The sequence below is a fragment of the Euprymna scolopes genome, chromosome 18, assembly GCF_053919585.1.
Source record: "Euprymna scolopes isolate OS-2025 chromosome 18, ASM5391958v1, whole genome shotgun sequence".
NCBI lineage: Eukaryota > Metazoa > Mollusca > Cephalopoda > Sepiida > Sepiolidae > Euprymna > Euprymna scolopes.
Genome location: NC_136499.1, coordinates 29859891 through 29868209, shown reverse-complemented (window position 1 = coordinate 29868209; position 8319 = coordinate 29859891).

Here is an 8319-nt window from a genome sequence, read left to right as displayed (position 1 = left end):
TGGAATCAAAACCAAAACATTCAGTACTCCAGTCTTTGTCGGCAGATGGATAACGTTAAAAAAAAAAAAAAAAAAAAAAAAAAAAGCTATAAATTAAGTGCCTTCAAGCTAAAAATGTATATGTACATATGCTTAGAAGATAGTTGACTTACTACTGCAAGGTCAACTGTTTTTTCTTTCAAATTTGAATCCTTAGCTATTTTACAGGCTAAAAACCAAATTGAAAGTGTTTCCAAGGTCCACATACTGTGTTTCAAATCTGTAGACATATTCAGCGAGGAGCTTTGCACACAGATAAGGTCACAATATATATATATATATATATATATATATATAACATGTCCATGTGCCGACTTTTCATCCTAAAATTCTATACGATGTAGAAATTGCATAAGAATTAAGTATAACAGTTAAATGAAATAATCTAATAAACCATAAAATAGATTAATGAATGCTCACTTTTTAAAGGAATATGCAAATTAGTTAATCTTCAAGAAGTTGCTTGCATATCCATGACAGCATATTAAGTTAGTTTTAAATTTTCAAGTAGAAAAAGTAGGCTTTTAAAAATATCAATGCCAGAACGAGGAAAAAAAAAAGAAAAAAGAAATCCACTTTGTTTAGATGCAAGAGCAGATCAACTATATGAGCGGGACACAAATCATTTTTCATTAGTTGTACTTTTTCACTTGCTACCATTACACTAGAAGCTGGAATTCAGTTTTAACAAGCCAAGCATGCAGGGTCGCCCTCCACTAAGTAAAAATTTATTTTCACTATGACTAATGTTTGTGCGAAAAAATCCAAGGAGTGGTTCTTGAGAAAAGTGCAAACAGACGAACCGGAGTGAATTATTAGGTCCAATCCCTCCTTTGTTGGGACGACCAAAAAGAGTTTGTATTATTGGATTCGAATACTGCCTTTTATTTTACTGTAATAAGATACGTAATCTTAAAATTTGGTGAGAGAGGATCTTTTAAAAGTTCATGAAACACTTGAGAAAGTTGTAAGCAATTCACAAATGGAAAGAAAAAACAGTAAAGAGTAAATGGTGCAACAGTTAACTGACCCAGCCGACTTTTTTTTTCTTTTTTTAGATCAGGATTGATTATTCATAGTCTTTGGACTACCGTTTTCATCTTGAGTGTTATTTGCACATTTCAGTCATTATAACCTCCAACCTTGATAACGTCAATCTTGTCCAACTCTAAATTTACACAGAATTTTGAATAGACTGGAGCTCTTCATTTAATCCATGAGAGTAGTATGCTCTCATTCCGTCTGAACTGCTACCCAGTCATGACCAAGTAATTCACAATCCTCAATGGATAGAATACTTCATAAAATGCAGTTGTAAAAATTATTTCTGGAGGTTGAAGGTTCACTTCTCAGCAAGGATGACACTCAAAATACAATTGTGAATTACTTAGGATTTCTACTGCCATGGTTAATAGAACAATATCCTTGTGTATTAAATAAAGGGTTCCATTTAAAATTCTCTGCAGATTCTCCAAATGAAAAAAAAATTTCACAGGGTGCCTTCGTGTGTGTAGACCTGAACATTGTGCAAATAACACTCAAGATGACAACTGTAGTCCTAAGAATCCAAACAATGACCCAGCAGAGTTCAAAGAATATTGAAAAGACGCAATAACCATCCTAAGATTTGGGAAGATTAGAAACAAGCGTTTGTTTAATTTGTTACAAATCCTTTGTAAATATTGCTTTCATAATATTAGTAACGTCTTACCAAGTTCCATATAAATTGAATGAAAATACTTAGCAGCAGATGGATCTGGTAAGATTCAGTGGCACTTAAGGAGTCTGAGACAATCATATAAAAGATAACTAGCTTCAACTAAGCACTTTTTTTTTTGCAAGAGATAATTTGAGACAGTAAAACAAACAATGAAACAATTTCAAGTAAATTTAAAAAAAACAAACAAACAAAAAAAATAAACACCTAGTCTCCACAAGAGCATGCTACCGGAACTGAAAGTGAAAAATACTGAAGCAGTTTATAAGAGCAAAAAATCACGAGGGAGGGGCGGCTATATATATATATATATATATATTTTTTAAATAACTGCCGAAACTTATTGATTTACTAGCTTGGATGCCCGGGTGTTTGGAGGTGTGTAGGCTCGAACCTATGACGTGAAGGTGGAAAAGAAAGTGGAGGTATGTGTAAGGCTGTTGATTGAGCAAGAAGTCTTATTGATGTGCCTACCACGTGACATCACGGGTGGTCGAAATAACGCCTTTTAAGTGACGCTGTAAATGTGAGGATTGAATGAATTGCAAAAAATCGACCTTCCCCGGGGAAACTGACCAGTTGAGGGTGAAGGAATTACTGTTTTTGGCCAATTTTTCGATATTTGTTGTCTGAAGGGTCAAGCTTTAAAATGATACCAATCTTGTGAAAAATCCATCACTTCTGTTGAAAGTTTTAGGCAGACATGCATACATTTAAACAGACAGGTGAGATTAAATTATAGACTAGCGGGGGTGCCCGGGTGTTTGTAGGTGTAAAAGAAAAAAGTTTTGGTAGGTAGGTAGGCTTTAATCCGAATCGTTGAGGCGAAAGTGAAAAAAAAAAAAAAAAAAAAAAGCGTGATAACTTACCTCTATGCCATAAAGCCATTGAAATGAGAGTGGATGAAATTAAATTAAAAAATTACGTGAATTTAATGAGGTCAAACATCACGCCATAGGAGAAATGAAATCGCGCACTTAACTTTGGCTGCGAGGCAGTGTTTTGTTTCCCCAAAGCTGTTGGGGGAAAACTAGCTCCCCATAGAAAAGGGAAGTGTCCAAATGAATAGCAATTGTCTGATATGATGGTTTTAACTGCATTGATCAAACGCTTATTGCTTTCTGGACATCCCTGGTGCGAAAGCTGAGGAACTGACCTTGTTTCAATTAGTTTCACTTTATCCTAAAAAGCAAAACAAACACGCGACACAATGGAATAGTGCAAATTTTATAAAAGTCGATCAAAACAAATCTAGACACAACGTCCCTTCGCAAATCGTAGATATTATGATCTAGGAGGTATATAAACAGTTCTAAGAAATAGTAACCTCCTGCCCCCCCCCCAAAAAAAAGCCTTTGCTGGACATACAAAAATGTGTGCATTGCTTTTGCCTTTTATATGCAGAGTATTGAATCGACTAATAAATTGTGAAATAAATTAATTCATGTATAGTATTCAAATTTATTTTTCAGTTTTAAAAGGATAGTTTTTAATTAGTATTTCCTTTTCATAAGCTGCCTCTGTAATTTCAATCTTGTCGCGACCATCTTGCTTATTTCGCGGACGAGGAGAGGGTGCCTTTAAACGAAAAAAAATTTCACAGGGTGCCTTCAATATGGAAATCTGAATGTGTTTAATTTTTTTTATCTTTTGAAGTAAAAAATTCATTGGATATATTATCAATAATTATTTCTCAGATGAGGATAAAAAAATTTTTTTAAGAAAAACACTAAAATCTGAATTATTTTTTAAAGATTTAAAAGTATGCAATTTTAGAATGTAAATTTCCATGTACCAGTAGATGAATGCTTTGGAGAATCGATACAAAAAAAAGTGTGAAAATTCTAAGTATTAATTATATCTGCAAGTGTCGTTTTACGTGAGATTTTTTTCAAGATATGGTTACGGAATATAAAAAGTTATCTCCCGTTTTGAAAATTAACTATATCTACGAAGACAGATTTCTGTAGATGATGGTTCTGACGTCCCAACAAGTTGCATCCCCCAATAGGGTTACCAAAAACGGCCCTTTTAAGGGCCACCAAATTCTAATGAAAGAATTTGTCAACTTGATTTATGCAAGAATTGGGGAAAATACAGTATGATCTAGTTTATGGAAAAAAAAGTGTGGCTCATTGGTTATTTGAAAATAAGGGAAAATGATTTTAATCATGAAATTAAAAACTGACTAAATATGATATTAAAACAGAAATATAATGCCAAAAAATTTGATGTAAAAAAATATAAAAAACGCCGTCTTTCTTTACTTTTCACAAGTATTAGAAAAAAATTTAAAGCTTGATAGATCAATTATGAAAGAAAAAAAATTATAAAGCTAAAAATAACATTTTACCATAAATGGCATTTATAATTATAATTTAATTCAATTATTTAAAAAATGTATTTGCCTGTCTAGTTACATTAAATGTCATGAAAATGACTTTAGACACAACTGGGTTCCCATACCTAAAATCCAAGATGGCAGTAGGTAAAATGTGCAAATTCATGATAAAAAAAATGGAATTATTTGAATTTATTAAAATATAAGGTAATTATATTCTAATATTTTTGCATATTCTTATAGCCAATCATAGTAAATTTTATTTAGACAAAAATGTTATTTTCATTGATTCAGAAACTTAAAAATATTTGTTTTATTTACATCATGTGAAGACTGGGTTTTTTTTTTTTTTTGAAAAATTTCAAACTTAGAATTCTTTTGAAAATTGAAGAAAAGCATTATATTATTCTGCCTTTAACAAACTTCAGGGTTTTATCTTGCTGAGAAAACCAAAAGTTGTTCAGAAATAACAGATTTTCATAAGCTTTAGAAAAAGCAGTTTTCAATCGATTAGCCGTCACTAGGGCAAAGGACAAAAACTCTAAAATAAGTGAAAACAACTAATAGGTATTTTTTTCTGCCCATGTTTCAAAATTCTCTTCAAATTTTGACAAACTTTAGACGATGGAGTTATCTCCCTTGCCCCCGGTCCCTCATCTGCAAAATAGGCAGGATGGTGAGATATGATCAATCTCATTAAAAAAAATTTTTTAATTTTATTTTCCTTTGTAAAAAAGGGAAAAAAAAAAGTTCCTTGATCAAATTAAAATTTTCTTTTTTTTTTTTCTTTTAAAATGGAAACTTAATTCTATAACTGGTACACAGAGTATATATTTTTCAATATTTCCATTTTTTTTAATGTCTTCTTTAAATTAAACAAGTACCAAAGATGCATACTAAGATTGAGAAAGTCATTCTTATTTAGAATTCAAGAAAAAAATCTGATGCACATAAGTGTCACAGAATGGAAATGTATTCCAAAAATCATGCAAATTGATCAAAAATTTATTTTTAAGTGATTAATAGGAATTTGTCAAACTGGTAGTTATGAATTCCCATGTTACCTTCTATTTATGACATTTTTCAGTGCTTCTATATTATAACAAGAAAAATATTGAACCTATATAATTGTCATGTAGCAAATATTAAAATCCAAAAACTAAGGAAAACGGCAAGGTTGAAAAATAATTATTAATGAAGATTTTGATAAAGTTTAAATGAGGAATAAAATTTATCTGCCATTTTGAATTACGCTCATCACATGACGTAAGCAACAGCTGACCAGTGAACTTATCTCTTCAAATTTTTCGTTAATTATTTTCTACCATATAGTTTTTCATAATTTTTGGGCGTATTACTCTTTAAGACTTGAAAATTATGTAGGTATAATTTGAATCACTTCAAATTCAAGATATTTTTGTTATAATATAGAAGCACCTTTTTCTTATATGGAATGCCATCAGTTACTTTTCAGATTCTCATTCAGTACTTGGTCAATTTATGATTTTTGGAATATGACATTGTTCCATGATGGGTGCATAAAGATTTTGCTGTATTTTTTAAAATTTTTTTTTTTTTTAATTAAGTTAGAAATTCTAAATAAGAACCAGAATGTGAATTTTAATTATCGTATAGTAAATCGTTAACCAAGTAAATACTTTTATACTATTAGGCCAAGTATCATTCTTAAAAATGACTAGCCTGAGTGTCTAGAGGCGTAAAAAAAAAAAAAAAAAAAAAATTAGTAGGTAAGCTGGCTCGAACCCGTGACACAAAGGTGGAAAAGAAAGTGAAAGAAAATCTGACGTGTTACCAATGCTCCATCGTCCGACCAGAAGTTTGCAACGTTGAAATTAGGTCAATCAAACTGATACCATGACTACCAAACTCCTCTCTGAATATGTCTAGAGAGGGTATGTGGACGTTGGGAACACTTTCAATTTGTAAAATTAAGTCAATCAAACTGATACGACGATATGATTTGCAAAAATAGCGACGCAACAAGAAAACAAAAAAACGACCTCTCCCTGTAGAACACCGGCCAGTTGAGGGTGAAGATTTGTTGTCCGAAGGGTCGAGGTTTAAAATGATACCAGTTTGGTTAAGTAACATCGCCTATCGGAAGTTTTTGCGAAACCTACAAACACATTTTATATATATATATACTAGCGAGGGTACCCGGCCTTGCCTGAGTGTTCGGAGGTGTAAAAGAAAAAAAAAAGTTTTGGAAGATAGGTAAGCTTGAACCCAAACCCTTATCGCCACGCTACGTTACGAGAGAACTGAAATTGTGTGAAATGAAACGATTACGAAGTCAAACAATTAATTGTTTGCTTCCTCCACGATGTTTGGGAAAACTAGCTCCTCATTCAAAGGGGGTGTCGTAATGAATAGCAATTGTCTGATATGACAAATTTTGGCTGCACTTCAAACTTTGTTGCTTTCTGGACGTCCTGAGCACGAGTGTCAGGGAGGCTAATTTTGCTACAGTTCAGTTTTGCTTATATACGACAAAGCCAAAGAAATATGTGGAGTAAAAAAATATTGCTAAAATAGTGTGTAAAAGCCGCCCAAATAAAACACACACCACCTTTCGTAAATCGTACATATTATAATCTAGGTAGCATATAAAAAGTTATAAGAATGACCGAGCCAGCCGAGAAGCAGCCGGAAAAAAGCCTAGTAGATCAAAACAACCCTGTTTAAAAAAAAAAAAAAATTTGGTCCGGTGTTTGGAGGTGTAAAAGAAAAAAAAAATTTAGTAGGAAGGTAAGCTTGAATCCCTGAAGCCTTGACACAAAGGTGGAAACGAAATGGAAAAAATCTGTGACCTAACAATCTCGGCCATGAGGGGAGAGAAAGTGATGTGTCTTAAGTTAACATTTATAAAGCAAAATTGACAGGTGCGAGAAAGTTAAGTTGCGTGATGTATGACCTAGTTTTGCACTGCAAGCTAGTTTCTGTTTCCCCCATCCCATCATTCACTTTTTGAAGACGCGTAGATTGAAAAATCTCGAAAATAGCTTGTAAAATTCAGGTAAAATAAAGATAGCTGCAACCACTGTTCTTAAGTCGTAGATATTATAATTTAGACAGCATATAAAGGAGGGAGCCGACCGAGAATCCCAGCGAAAAAAATCCTTTTGCAAACATACAGAAAAATGCACACACATTATCATTTATATATATATATATATATATATATATATATATATATATATATACACACACACACACAGTGAGGGGTACCTGGCGTTGCCCGAGTGTTAGGTGTGTGTTAAAAAAAAACAAACAAACAAAAAGGAAAAAAGGCCAGCCACCTAACCATCTCGGCCATGAGGTGAGAGTTAAGGGTTAAAAAGGGAGTCAAGTCAAAGAGGTTTGATTGACAGGTGGCCACTTAATGAGGTCATCGCAGGAGCGTTAAGATGACATCGCATTTTTTTTTTTTTAATTTACTGTGGGGCAGCTTTTTGGGGTTTGTTTACTTTGTTTCAATGCAGGGCAGTTTTGGCTTCCCCAAGATGATGGTGGGGGTGGAAATCAGCTCCCCATTTAAAGGAGATTGTCTTGTCCAAAATGAATAGCAATTGTCTGATATAAGGAGAAACTCTGCATTGATCAAAGCTGATTGCTTTTGGACATTCCCGGCGATCGAACAATGACGCCAGCTGCAAATTAGTTTCACTTTTATTATATGAAAAAGCCGAATTCACACGCGATCTGAAAATGTAGAATATTTAGCGGGTAAATTAAATAGACAGCCGACCCCCTTATAGATATTATGATTTTGATTGACGTGATATAAAAACTTTCAAGAATGAGCGACGGCCTCAAGAACCCGCCAGAAAAAAGCCTTTCGCAGACATACACAAAAAGCGAACATACACACATTTTCGCTTTTATATATATATATATATATATATATATATATACACATACATACACACACTAGCGGGGGGGGGGGTACCCGGCGATGCCTGGGTGTCTTGAGGTAAATCAAAACTCCCGGGGCGGGGGGGGGGGTGTTAAATAATAAAAAAAAAATGTTTTGGTAGGTGAGAAATTAATGTGTGAAAAAAAAAAAAAAAAAAAAAAAAAGTGCAACGTTAACCATTGGGCTACTGCGACATACAACGTAGACAGGTTTGAATTTATTTAACTATAAAAACTGGCGTGCGCAATAAAAGTTAACTCTGCTGCTTCCATTTGACCTAATTAA